The sequence below is a fragment of the Vulpes lagopus genome, chromosome 4 (assembly GCF_018345385.1).
Source record: "Vulpes lagopus strain Blue_001 chromosome 4, ASM1834538v1, whole genome shotgun sequence".
Taxonomy (NCBI): Eukaryota; Metazoa; Chordata; class Mammalia; order Carnivora; family Canidae; genus Vulpes; species Vulpes lagopus.
The window spans coordinates 126,105,723-126,121,216 of NC_054827.1; positions in this window are offsets into that span (position 1 = coordinate 126,105,723).

The window sequence follows — 15,494 nt, forward strand, 5'->3', positions numbered from 1 at the left end:
CCTTCTTTCTGAATAGTAGAATAGTACCCAAGTAGCTTGATTTGAGAGTTCCTGTTCTTAATTTCCATGCTAGTTGCATGCTACACTTTTACCCTGAAAGGACCCCACTCTTTCTCTTCTTATCCTTTATATTGCTCAAATGTCACTTCTTCCAAAAAATCTTTCCCGACCCCTTGGCCTAAGAGAGGGTGTAATACCTACTCTCATGTGTTGTATGCCTTTCCTTATAGCACTTTCTATCTTTTGTAATTGTTCTTCCATTTCTGTAATGATTTTATTATATGTGTGTGTGTGTGTGTATATATATATATATATATATCCCTGTAGACTCTAGGCTTTGTTAAGGTAGGGATTTTGGGGTTTGCTGAGCACCATATCCTCAGTATTCAGTATAATACCTTGATGAGAGAAAGCCCTGAGCAAATGTGTGTTCAACAAACATGTATACACATGTGAAAATATGAAACAGTGATTATATTAGCAACTTAGAGTTCATTCCTCTGTAACCTCTTTTAAGTTTGTTTCATTCTCTGTGTTTCTGCCCAGACCCAGGAGGGTAACTGATTCCAATCTGTGCTTTGAGTCATGTTCACAGTGAACTGGGTTTCGGCGCCCCCCACACCCACTTGAGGTTACTGCCTGGGCAGAGATAATCAACATGGCCACTGTGCAGAAACTCCAGCCTAAGGTGGTGTTTAAGAGCTAAGAATCATTGTAATTTCAATTATAAGAGAGCCTAAAATTATCTTCTTCACACATTCTCCCCATTTCCCAGGCCCCCACATCAGAGCTGAAAGGCAGAACTCCACCCTCCAGCCCCAGACTTTTCCTACAGCAAAACTCAAAGATTATAGGCCTTAAATGACTCTCCCTGTGGCTCCAGGAGTTAATTTATAGCTTGGTTGCAGCTTATGAGGCTGCATAAGTCAGTTCACAATAGTGAGTGTGGGGAGAGATCAATCATGACCGTTATGTTTTCGGTGTGCTTCTCCAAATGCTAGGAGAGCTGTATTTTCTTTTTTTCTTTCGATGGGGAATGGGCACCCAGCTGTCTCAGCTGTTAGGGAGTTCAAGAAATGATATAATCTACTGTCCTAAAAACTTACCTGGAGTGTTCTAAAATAACAGTACAAGAGAAGACTCATTCTTTTCTTTTTTTTTTTTTCTACTTTTCTCTCCAACTGTATAACTTGAGGACTAAAACAGATTCTTTACAAGTCTTGGTTTAAACCCAACATGATTACTTAGATGCAAGAATCTATGTATTCATGGTGAAAGAGGATTTAGTAGAAGGGCTAAGATTAGGGAGATGTAAGGCACAGGTCTGGATATAAAATGTAAGGAAATGCTCAAAGCCTCAGTAATCAAGACAAATAATATTTTAATGTAATATTTGAGGGAAAAAGTCAAAATTAAGCTCAAGGTTCTATGATGAGTAAAATGTCAACAGCATTTTTCCTTTTGCCTCAGGCTATAGTATTGCTGAGTATATCAAGCCTTTATTTAAACTTTAATATTTTGCCTGTAGAACTTTTTGCTTTTTAAAATATTACATATCATATTATTTATCTTGATTACTGCATTATTTGGATTTCCCTTAAATTGTATCCCTGAGATAAATGTCTCATTAGCCTCATCTTTGCCCAGGCCTGGCTTTGCTTAGTGAAAGAGAAGTTAGGAGACAGAATGGTCCCAGAGCCATCTGTGTAAGCGGAGGACCTTGGGAATATCACAAAATCTGTGAGTTACTTTAACTCTCCTCTCAGCAGCATGCAAAGAGGTTTTTTCACCTACAAATGCAGCCTCAGCCAGTGTCTGAGTAAACCCTTATCAACCTGGGGGCCCAGGTTGATACCAGAAGATGGATAAGATCTAAAATAACATCAATAATAGCTGGAATTTACCTATCATGCTTTTATGGCAGATACTTTTACATGGATAAAAATGGTAATAGTTGAAAAAAATCAAATTCATGCATTTCAACTTCCTTGTTTTTTTCCGATCCTAAAGTTTTATTTTCCCCAGATAAGGGTGGCAGATCACCCTTAGCAGGGTGATAAGCTTGAAAGCTGGGTCTGGAAGACCAAATTAAAGGTTTCCATATAAGGAATGTAGGAATAGTTACAGTTAACACAGCCCATATACCAAGTACTGTTCTATGCACTTTGCATATAAAATTCTTATACATCTTTAAGAAGCTTATGAGATAAATAATTTAATATTTCTACTTTCAGATAGAAAACTGAGGTGTAAGAGGTTAGTCAAACTGATTTGATCAAAGTCAACTGATTGTTTAACATACTACCCACTTAAATCCGTATACCACTGAGCTTCTGATACAGATACAAATATTGAAAGGGGAGAAACAAGCCCATTCTGGCTCTGGTACCAGTGAAAAGACAAAGATGGAACAATAGTCAGGCTGTGTCATGATATGCTACACTAACAATGAGTCTCAAATGTCTCCATTTAATTCTGAATCACAGAGAGTCCCCTACAATCTGGTGGCTTAACAGACAACTGCCTCTCTGCAATTCAGTGAACCAGGATGCTTCTTTCTTGTGGCTCCACCATCCTCATGAGGTCTCCATAATCACCCATGATAGAGGAAAAATAAATTGAAGAATCCCGCCAGGATGTTTCCCTGCCACAGTGCAGAAGTGGCTCAGGTCACTTTGCTCCTGTTTCAGTGTCCACAAATAGTAGCAAGGCCCTATCTAGATAAAAAGAGGTTCAGAAAATAGTCTCTCACATGCCTAGAAAGGTGAATCAGATTTAATATGGGAAAGCACTAGGAGAAAGGCAGGAATTGCAAGCTGCTTTGATTTCTCTACTTCCAGGGTCCAACTCCCTGAAAGGAATCTTGCTGTGCTGTTCTATTTTTAGGTAAATACTTTGGGAAGATAAAATGTTCCTGCTCCTTTGCTCATTTGTGCCCTCAGAACGAGGCTGCCTAGCAAACTGTCCCCTCTGCCTTTGCTCCCTGAACTGGGTGGAAGGAGGGGCAGTCACACAGGGTACATGGGTTGGTGAGAGGTAGCAGGACACAAGAGAGGGTCAGAGTTTAGCTCTCCAGATTCTTATGTAGTATGAGAGAATCAGGAAGTTCCTAAAGGCCCAGAATAGGGAGGATGCTGGTCTCTGAAAGTTCTGGCTAATGAACTTGCCAGAGGGACCCTGCAATAGAAACAGAGTAGACCTCCAAACAGGGCTGGGGCCAGGGGACAGATCGAACCCACAACAATGACCTAGGACTCCAGCTTTCCCTGAAATCAATGTGAGTGCCAAGCAGTTAGAGTATAAATGAGATCCATTGGGGGTAGGGTAGAGAAGACCACATGGTTGACAGCTATAGACCTCAGGGGTCCCCAACTCTTTGTCCTCACATACTCCATATACACTAGGGTGCTTTGGCAAGAAATAAAAAAAAAAAACAAGAAGTAGATTAATTATAAGATCCCTAAAAGTCATTATTTTTATCCAAATAAGACTAGTCATCACTCGGAAGAGTTGTGTAGTTGGCAGAATCATGGCCCCCACAAAGATATCCATTTCCTAATGCCCAGAACTCATGAATATGTCACCTTATATGGCAAAGAAGACTTCAACAGATGTGTTAAGGGCACCAGACTTTAAGATTGAGAGATTAACCTGGATTATCTGGGTGGACCCAATCTAACCATGATTCCTTAAAGGGGGAGAACCTTAGACGGGTCAGAAAGAGACTGATGATGGAAGTCAGAGGTGTGAAATGGATGGTGTGATTTGAAACTGGAGAGAAGAAGTCTCACACCAAGCCATGCATAGCCCTCTGGAAAGTAGAAATGTCCCTCGTGGACTACCAGCAAGAAAATGGGAATCTAGGTCTGAACAACAGCAAGAAAGTGAAGTCTGCCAACCACCTGAGTGGGCAGGAGACAGATGGTCCCCTCAAGCCTCCAGAAATGAACGCAGCTCTGCCAAACTTGACTTCAGCCCAGTGTGGCCTGCATGAGTGTCTAACCCCTAGGACTGCAAGATAACAAATCTAGCTTGTTTCGAGCCACTAAGCTTCTGGTGATTTGTTATGGCAGCAAAAGAAAACTAATACAAGCTCTATAAATTGGAGTAAACCAAGACTGTTTTGTTGTTATTGCTACTACCTGATGTTTGAGGGCTCATGAGGAAGCCCAGACTATGTTTTTCTCATTTCCATTTTCTCTGCATATCTGAGTTGTAATAGGAACCATTTATGTGAACCTGTCACATACACCTTATGTTAGTCTTTTCTCACAATAACCTCACAAAGAATATACTGGTGTAATTCTTATTTGCAGTTGTGAAATTGCTAGTTAGTGAGGGCAAGCACGGTATCCAAGATCACTCTACTAGTAAGGGCCCAAACTGGGGTTCAACTGGCTCCATCTAATGCTCAACAATGAGTCCATGTTGTTTCAGTGTCTCTAGCCTCTGCTTAGAGGCTTGTCTCTCTCAAGCACTTCCTCCCCAGCTTCTAAAATGCAAATTTTTTTCTCTTTGCTATGTGAAATTAGAGGCTGCTGATCTTGACCCAGCATATCTCCCAGCCTCATCCCCCAGCCCCCTTTCTGTTACTATCCAGCTGTACTGACTACTTCCAGCTCCTGTATATAGTGAACTCATTAGACCTCACAGCTTTTGTTTAAGCTGCTTCTATGAAGTTAGTCTCAAGGTCCCTTGACTGAATATATATTTCCATCAGGAAATTTTCCCATGAGACCCAGATATCTGGCATTCCCCCACTAGGTATCTGCTTTGGCTCCCATCTACATCCAATTATCATTACTGGGCTAAGTTCCACCTTAGACCAAGCTCACTTTTGCCATTCCCCTGATTTGATGGGTAATTTTGGTCAAGACTCCCTCAGTACCCTCAACAATGGACTGCATATGAACTAGACTCACCAAACCATCTCGAATCCTTATCTCCACAGTTGTCTCTTTCAAGCCCCTATTGATTTCAAAGAAATTCTTGATGCCATATTTCATCCATGACAGCCAGCCTACTTCAAGGGCCTTTTTGGTGCTACAGTAACCAACGGAACTACATCAGAAAAGTCAAGAGTCAATAGAATTCATCTCATATGACACACATTATGAAAATCCAATAGTTGTCATTCATCTTGTAGACTTTGAGAATGAACTGTATGCATACCAAGTCATGGATGTGGAGTTATAAACACAGAAATTAACCAAGAATCCCCTTTTTTTGATCTGAGTGTTCATTTCTTCCAATTCCTTTCTTCTAGTCAAAACTCATGAATAGGAGTTTGTATAGACTTTGTTCCTAACATACTGTTTCCAAATGTGATTCAAGCAACATTTAATTCATCAATTTCCCTGGAGCGAGGTGGTCAAATAATTTTGGACAATGCCGCCTGGTATAACCCTTTCTTGGAGATTCAAACAGTTTGTTATTGCAGCAGAGAAAGTATTTAACTATGTTAAACCCAGAAATTTCCAAATTTATTTGCTCATAGGATCTCCTTTTTTCATTTGTACCCATTTGTACTCTCCCATGCCAGTATTTTATCCTTTGGGGGTTGCTAGCTTTGTCAGTTCTGATCAGGCTTACATCTCCATGTGCTCTGTTGAGAGGAAATCCTTCTTCACTTCTTCCTTGTGGAGCCCATCAGTAACCCAGGCCATGAAGGAAGCCTACCTCTGCCACCTCTGCCATCCCTATAACATTCTACACTCCCTTCCAGAAGGACTTTGCCCTATTAGCCTGCCTCAATCAACTGTCTCTCTATGACAGGATAATGCTCATAAATCCTCTGGTGGAAATATTTTTGTCCTTCACTGTGGAGGGGGAAATCTTGAAGCCCCTTCTTTTAGGGACCCCCATAGCACTTCCTGACTAACATAACTTAATTCTCCTGCCCCTGTATCTCCTACATCCAACTATTTCTTAGAAAGCTAATCTTCTTGAAGTTCTTGAAGTTCAAGAGTGATTGGCACAGTCTTTCTGATTCTCGTAGGTAAGCTATCTTCAGAATCCCTTGGAAGGCTTGTTAAAACACCGATTCCTGGAGCCCACCCTGAGTTTCTGATTCAATAAGTCTGTGTTGAAGGCCAAGAATTTGCATTTCTAACAAATACCTAGGTCCTTAATTTTAGGGATCATATTTTGAAAACCATTGCTATATAGAAATAGTTACATATACAGAATAGCCTTGTTTCCAAGAGGATTGCAGTTATCCTAGTTGATAAGACCAGTATATATAATAAGAAAAAAGAAAAATAGATGTCTGATTATCAGACAAATGATCTGAGATCTACTGGGATGCCAATATCCTTTTTTTTTTTTTTTGGATGCCAATATCCTAATAAAGTAGTGCATTGGGGTACAGAAAGTAAAACAAACAGAACCCCTGTTATACTTTTAATCTAAAAGATAAGACAGAAATAACATTGAGAATAGTACTGATGTGGTCAATGAGGTATCCTGTGGGGTGCAGAGATACTAGAACTTATATAGGAGACTTATAGGTACCCATGCTGATTTATTCACTTTTGGTATATTTTGTTTCATTAGTTAAGATGTGAGCTTCAATGACTTTAAAAAATGTATTTCTAACTGTCCTAACAACATGGGCACAAACTGTCCAGGCTGAAATAGTGGCTCTGTGGTGCCCTGGGCTTATTCGAGGCCTCTCTATTGTGAACAAGGAGCAGCCTTTAGCTTTTGCTAAAAAAAGGGGAGATTCCTTTTCTCCTTTGGTTGCACTCATCACTTTGTTTATAACCATTATTCAGAACCTACTCAAAGGATCAAATGAGTTGCAAGGGAGACCAAGATACATAATCTTCCTACCCAGCTAAAACTTCTATTTTTTATGGTTAAGTACAGTCATTGAGGGTACAGGGAGCAATCTCAGCAACATGCATTGTAATGCACTGTGATTTTGATGTTCCTGTTTAATTATATTTATAGGTCACGGAATCTCATGTCAATGCTGCTAACACTCAGAGTGAACAAGTGGTTTGGCAAGGTTTCTATGAAGAAAAGACTGATTCAAAATGATGTCAGGAACATAAGCACATGTGAACAAGAAAATGGCAGAACCCATGGTAACTTCTGTTCCAAGGTTTTTGCCAGTCCCTTAATGAATTAAAATAAGTCCAATCTAAAAAATTAGGACCCACAACCAGGCAAAAACAAACAAACCAACCCTGAATTTATCTGGAGGAGCATTGAGAACATAGATTTATATTGACTATAATATAATATCATAAAATTTCTTGCATTATAAGGCACAGTTGAGGTAAAATGCAAGATTAATAATAGTGGAATGCACATACTGTTGTACATATATCATTCTATGCATTGTATTATACTTATAAAATTCTATATGCTTATAGATTATAGATACCCCATAAATGATATATATTATGTATATATATATTCTAAAAAGTGAATGAATACAAACAATTACTATACATTATAATCCCATTTTAGTAAGAGGAACAGAGAAGTTATATAAGAAATCCATGTTTTCTATGATGCTATGATGTCATTATAATTGGAAACACATTTAACATTTTGTTATCGTTATAACTCCTTTTAATGCCAGCTCTTATAATACACAGAATATATTAGTGTTTTAATGCATATGCACAATTTATACATAAATATGCATGCGTATATTGGGTATGTATGCTCAAAATATTTAATTACCTGGATTGTGTAGCTCCCTAAATCCTTCAGGAATTGATCAGTGTGGTTGCTTAACTATAAAAGGAAGGAAATCTTGACAAAGGAACTGAGCAGGTGACTTACTTTGAAAACCAGAAAAATCCTTAAATGGCCATGGCATCTGACATCCTCACTTCATGTCCATATTGTTCTATTGCCATAACACCAGAAGGGATTACACTCTGACATTTGGGGTTTGACATTATAGTTCTTCCAATGTCTCTGGTGAACATTAAAATTGCTTAGGGTTGACAGTTAACACCATGGAACCTGGCCTTAAAAGATGCTGAATGGGTTTGACAGAGTCTGTCTCTATAGAAATGGGTATGCAAGTGAAGAGCTAGATCCAACAAGGATAGAGGTCCTTGCAAAAAGGATGTGAAGAGACAGCAAAGAGGACAACCAAGTGTGTCCAAATGTGGTCCTTGCTCTAAGAAGCTGAGCCTTGAGATATGAGAAAATTTAATTTATAAACACATAACTTCATATTTAGTGCCAAAGTCTATGGATTTGTCACTCTACAAACTCCCTTATCTTTTCTGGGCTTAATTACCTTACATTACTCTTGTGTGAGGAGTAGGCAATGCCTTGGTCATTTGCCCCACAGTGCGGGTGTAGTTCAAATGGCATCATGTATACCTAAAACTCTTTGCAAGCTACAGATACTAGTTATCCTCATTTGTGTTGAAGGCTGCTAGGTTTAGATAGTAAGAGATTATGGGGAAATTATTTCAGGTCAAACTTAAGAACTAATGTGTGAGAAAGTTATATTTATAAGAAGAGAACTAGCATTTATTTTGCGCCATGGTTCATCAGACACTCTGCATTCAATGTCTCATTTAACCCTCCCTGGGACTCCACAGATAACCTTGTTTACTTGCTATTTTACAGATAAAGAAAGTGAGGCTCGCTGAGATTCCATGATTTCTCCAAGGCTACATGGTTAGGATTGACAGAGCAAATAGTGAAGGTCTGTCTAGGTCTAGCATAGCTTTGGTGAAGCTACAAGTTGTCTCAGTGAGAGCACCTGTACCAGAAAACATATCAGAATTGGTTGCAAGGAATGAGATAATAAGTCTCAAATGCTAGATGTTCACTGGCTGTTTGAAAAATCAATATTTTCTGTAGGGTTCTTAGCAGGATGCATATGTTTATGTCAGGAGAATGAGTTGCTGGAGATGTGTCTGACAGCCTGCAGGGGCAGAATTCAGAACAATAGAGAGAAGTCTGAAGTCTTTGGCAAGGGACCCATGCAAGCTGGTAAGAACTCACCTTGAATGTTGGCATCTGCTTCAGTCAGAGTTCTTTTTTTTTTTCCTGGCTGTGGGCTCAGGGAAAATGAGGCTCAGTGTACCCATTATAATGTATCTGCTTGGCAGGTTAAGTTTCTCAAGGATATAACATGTTATAGGCACACTCAGCTGACACTGTCTTAAGTACTGAGATCATGGACCAATGCTGAGTTATTTACAGAACACCATCTATAGAGAAGGTGCTATTTTAGATTCTGAAAATCTAAATAAGTAAGAGACATAATTCTGACCTTCAAATGAGTAATAGTAATGATGGATAAAAAGACAGTTCCAATACACTCTACCATGCTACATCAGGGGAAAGCCAAGAACACTATTGAAACATACTTCAGTGTATTTTCTCCTTCCCTGGTGTCAACATCCCCTGGGGGTTGGACTGATGCCTGGACTATTTCAAACCCCCAGATCACCATGTAAAGACACAACCACTCGTCTTATCCCATGTGTGAGAATGGGATGATTCCCACACATGAGCTATGGTGTGCATGCACTGACATGCACAGAGTAATTGTCCTTTATAATTGAAAATGTGGCCACTGACAGTTTTATGTCCCTGACAGTCAACCACTGTCAATGGGATTTTATGGTGAATTTACAGTAGCAGGCTCTGAGTCCTGGGTTAATAGGCCTTCTGCCTCTGTAATAAAGACCCATTAGAAAAAAGAGGGAGAGGAACTTATAAGCACAGCTCAATGCTCCGGCTCAGCTGCTGTGGGCTTTGGGGTATTAAATACTTTCCTGGCTCAGAAGTCACATTACAGATGATATTTCCTTGAAGAGCAACCATAATCTCACCTTCCTGTCATCTGGCCCAGAACCTGCAGCTATAAATCATGATACTAGGAGCAGACCACTCCCCTCTCATGATAGATCTTTGGGGGAGAGTTCTTCTGTGATGTTTGATGTTTGACAAAATATTGGAAAATAACCTCACAGCTCTGAAGCTGTGGTCTGAGAAGTTTGAAAATCATGGCTGTCAAATTTCTAGCCACTTTGAGTAAGTTAATGAGCAAAACATGGAAATTGACTCATTGGTAAGGGTCGTGATTGCCATAAACAGCTTGTGTCAGCGAGACTTCACAGTAAACACAACATCAACATGTGCATTTAATTCAAATGATGTCTATTTTTGCAGGTAGTTAAAATGCCAGACACTATGCTAAGACTCATTTATTCGATTTAATCCTTCTGGGAGATATATTGCTATTCCCATTTAACAGCTAGGGAAACAAATTTAGATGTGCTGAACATTTTTGCCCAAGAGAAAAAAAAAGGGCAAAGGGAGGTTTTGAACCTAAGTCTGTCTGCTTACAGAGTCTGGATTCTTCACACACTACTATCTGTTTTTCTTTAACCCCCAAACAAGGGGTTTGTTTCTGTTTGTTCGTTTTTAATTCCTGAATCTTTTATTTCAGACCTTCTCATGTTCAGTTGTCATGAAGATAGTTGTAATCACATGTAGCTTCTGAGAACCACTGTTCAAATCACCTATCTGAGGGGAAGTCAAGAATCCTTCTCTTCCGTCTCTTCCTTTAGGGGAGAAAGATGTTCTTTGGATATTGAGCACACAGCATTACCTGAAAAATCCCTGTTAAATGTCACAGTCAAAAAACAGTTTTAGTAAATAAAGACTTTACCACATGGCTGGGAGAGAGAAACAATGGTATATGAATGAACGCAATAGGTACCCACCATCAGGGCACCTTGGTGGCTCAGGCAGTCGAGCATCTGACTCTTGATTTGGGTTCCAGGCACAATCTCAGGGTCCTGAGATGTAGCTCCACGTCAGGTTCCACACTCAGTATGGAAACAGCTTGGATTTCTCTCTCCTTCTCCTTCTCTCCTGTTCCCCCAAAATAAAAAAAAAAATAGATGCCCACAATCCCTTCTCTGAAACCAGAGGAGCCAAATATGCACTTGGGTTTCAGGATTTTCTGACCTCCAACATCGTGCAGCTCTGCCAGCACAGACTGGGGCTACACCACATAAACAAAGACCTTAATATTTCTGCAGGAAAACCCATGAAAATTAACACTTCACGGAATACCTAAGAGCTATAAACTAACTCCCTTTAGGGTCAAGTCAGGGCAGAGAAGCTATAACTTAAATTACAAAAAGTATGCTTTTCTTTCAAAGCTTCTATTTTCACCCCAAGACATCACCTTGCTTGATTCTCAAAAACATTCCCTAGTAAAGAAGAAATCATTCTTTCTAGTGACTGACTGGTCTTAGGGCATCAAAAGGTAAATTCCTTTGCCCACTACCTCATATGTCTAATTTGTGTTAGGAGCAGCCTTGGAATTCAAATGTAACTGTTCTACAGAATGTTTCTGTGTTGTCCTGGACAAAGTCCAAAGTGCCACACAGACTTGAGTTCAAATATAGTCCCTTCCTCTTTCCCTCCAGACGACCTGGAACACCTGAGTCTGGTTTCCACCTCCAGCTCCCACATCTCAAAATGCACAGACACACAAATTGGGGCTCTGTGGGTGGGGGACCCTTCTAGGTGCCCTCCCTCATTCCCACCTCTCCTCTTCTCTTAACACTGTCTCACCTCCCTGGTCTGTGAAGTCTCTAACTTTATAAGTGCCAAATTCTGCCATGAGTTGGACAGGCGTTTCCTTTTCTTCTCCTTCCTCTCTTTTCTTGGGTTCTAGAAGTGCAAAGATTCAGGGAAAAGTATGGACATACTGATTTCATGAAGAGCCCAGGGTCTGTGCTTGTTCCTCATCACTGTCCAGAATGTGACTTTCCTTGCCTGTGCCAAGAAAGTGGTGGCTGTGGCAGTCATCTGCTTTACGACATGTGGGTGGAATATGCCCTCTTGGCCTTTCAGGAAAGCAGCATGTACACAGCACATGATCAGAACATGAACGGTGCCACAGAAGTACAGTATATCATCTACTCACTCAAAAAACAGTGATTTGTCTTTTGTTGTGTAAACTCTTGAGGTAAGGACTATAAAATTATTGTGATAAGATTTATCTTTATGTAGTAGAGGTAATATAATTACAGAAAATTTTACATACAGATTAAAAAAAGGAGGTGAAACTAAAATATACTAATAATCTCACTTGTTCCTTTCTGATGTCTCCTTTCTGCTTTTCCCTATGCATGCCTTCAACCAATTTTAATCAAAGAGGATATATAATGCTGTGTTTTATAAAACATTTTTAAAAAGTATTTTCTATGTGTGCTATAGCATATTTTCAATGAGCTCAACACAGTTGTTAAGAATATGCTTTCTGGGAGCACTTGGGTGACTCGTGGTTTTGCGTCTGCCTTTGGCTCAGGTTGTGATCCCAGGGTCCTGGGATCAAGTCCCCCATTGGGCTTCCCACAGAGAGGCTGCTTTTCCCTCTGCCTGTGTCTCTGACTTTCTCTGTGTCTCTTGTGAATGAATAAATAAAATCTTAAAAAAAAATGTGCTGTCTGAAGCCAGATGGTTACAGACTGAAGGTTTGTTTCCCAAAATTCATACATTGAAAAACTAACCTCTCATATAACAAACCCTTTGAGAGGTAGCTTTGAATCAGGTCATGAGGGTAGGGCCCCTAGAAAAGGAAGAGAGACCAGAGCTGTCTCTGTCTGGCCTACAAGCCCACAGTGAGGAAATGGCCATGTGCAAGCCTGGAGGAGGGCTCTTACCAGGAATGGAATTGGCTGGCTCCTTGATCTTGGAATTCTAGCCTCCAGAACTCTTAGAAATAAATATGTTCCCATAATGTAGTCTGCGATGTTCTGTTACAGCAGTCTGAGCTGGCTAACACACAGGCTGCCCCTACCAACCACCTACTAACTGGGTAAATTTGGGTGCATAACTGTTGTGTGCTTTTATTCCCCTCAACGATAATGGGGAGGGTAAACAAGAGCTATCTTACAGTTGTAGTAAATAAAAAATGAGAAATTACACACAAAGTACTTAGAGACTCTTTGACACCCAGAAAGCCCTCCATAAATAGTTTTTTTTTTTTAAGATTTTATTTATTTATTCATGAGAGACACACAGAGAGGCAGACACATAGGCAGGGGGGGGAAGCAGGCTCCCGGGATCATGCCCTGAGACAAAGGCAGACGCTCAACCACTGAGCCACCCAGGCTTCCCACCCTCCATAAATATTAACTATTGGCTGGTGAGTGTCTAGTTTCCCCATCTTGAATAATTGTATCCACCTCACAAGCTTTTGTAAGGACGAAGGCCAAATGTCTGAGAGCCCCGTTCAGTGCCTGGTAGAAACAGGTTTGGAATTATGAAAAACACAAAATCTTAAAAAATGATAATACTTGAAAACTGTTCAAACTGAGACATTTATTTGAAAATGCCTTAGAAATGCTTCAGATAACTCGGAGATTTCACATCGGAAACTGAAGATCAAACTAATAATCTTAGATTGCTTTGGCCTGGGGCCTTTAGATTGCTTCTTCTCCAGAGAAGTCATTCAGACCATGTGATGAGAAGGGTGTTGTTGTTCAGGCTACTTAGGCTGTATTACAAATTATCCCAAAACCTAGCAGCTCCAGCCACCATCTCGATACATCCTTTGATTCCATGGGAAGGGTACAGGAAGAATTGCTTGCCACTGCTCAGTAACAGCCTGAGCTGTGGCTGGAAGATTCAGCTTCAGGGGTGACTCAGTGGCTGGAGCTAGAGTCAGGGGGTGGTGATTTTACCCTTGTGTCTGGTGCTGGCTGAGACCTGGGGTCTGCAGATGGGAGCACATACACTCAGCTCTCCATGTGGTTCGCAGCATGGAGGGGCTCAGTATAATGAGATTCCTTACATGGGGGCTGTAGGAGCCACAAGCAAATGAGCTGTGAACCAGCCCCAAGGGGGATTACATTTTATGACTCAACCATGGAAGTTACACAACGCCACCTCTGCTGCATTCTGTTGGCTTCAAGTTAGCTACTACAGTTGGCTCAGATGAAAAAGGAAGAGGAACACATAGCCCTCTCTCAATAGGAAGGATATCAACAGCATGTTTGAAACTGCCACAGAAGCTTTAGCCCTGAGTATTTCAGGGAACTGTGTGTTGAACCAATGAAATCAGAGGTCTCCTCTTGCCCAATGTTCACCTTGTTTATAAACAATTTCTTAAAGTGAAGAACCTTGACTTTATTATATCTGTACTCCCTATTCTACTCAGGCCAGGGTCCTTGCAAAGTTGATAATAATTGAGTGTTTTCTGGTCCACACTGAGCTCAGCTGTCTTTATTATTTCTTAACTCTGTTCCAGATTTTCATTACTTTAATGCCAATTACACATTTTATATTAAAATGATACACTTGTGCTGAATTTTACATTCGTCTTTATTATTGTCTCATAAATATACCATGAGAATTTACGTTTACAACCTGGTTATTTTTTTCCTATATAAATATCCATATTTAACAAGAGCAATAATGATAATAATAATAATACGTCTTGATTAAATAATATGTCCTTATTTGGTCTTAGGAAAACATGGCCACAATTAGATTCACAAATAAATAATTTTCCATAATTTAATGACTCTTTTTATCAAGAAACATGAAAATAAATTCCAGGCTGGTAAATTATAATGGCAATTCTAGTGGGCATTTAATGAATACCAACTGTGTACTAGACATTGAGTTAAGGGTTTTACACATACTAGCTTGGGTAGTGTGGCATGAATGGATATAGTCTCTGGAGGAAGATAGAACTGGTTTGGCATTGGGCTTTGTTCTTTATTAACTATATAATCAAGGGCAGGTGATATCATCTCTGTATTAACAGTAAAAGAAGAAATGGTTATGAAGATTGATTGTATGAGTAAATATACATTTAGCACTTAGCATGAGATTGAACCTCCAGCAAGCATCCTGGGGATGAGAACTTCTATTCTCTACAAAAATCTTATTTTGTACATCTCACATTTCCTGAGTACTTATTAAGTGCGAGGCTCTGTTACAAAGATGTTACCTTTACTAAGGCATTAATCTTCATCAAAACCTATGTGGTGAGCACTGTTGCCATTCCCATTTTATAGATGCTAAGACTGAGACTCAGAGACACTTGTCTACTCAGGACCACAGTTTGTGGCAGAACTATGTAGCCAAGTCACAGGATCAAAACTCAAAAACTGTGTCTATTTCCAAATTCATTTATTTACTATGCTCAGGACCCTTTGAAAATCACAGAATGTTCCAGATGCACTATCATTACAGTATGGTTACTCCATAAATTTATTTGGCATTCTTCTTTTTTTTTTTATAATTTTTTTTTATTTATTTATGATAGTCACAGAGAGAGAAAGAGAGAGAGGCAGAGACACAGGCAGAGGGAGAAGCAGGCTCCATGCACCGGGAGCCCGATGTGGGATTCGATCCCGGGTCTCCAGGATCGTGCCCTGGGCCAAAGGCAGGCGCCAAACCGCTGCGCCACCCAGGGATCCCTGGCATTCTTCTTTTGATTGGACCAACCTACTGTATTAGTCAAGACT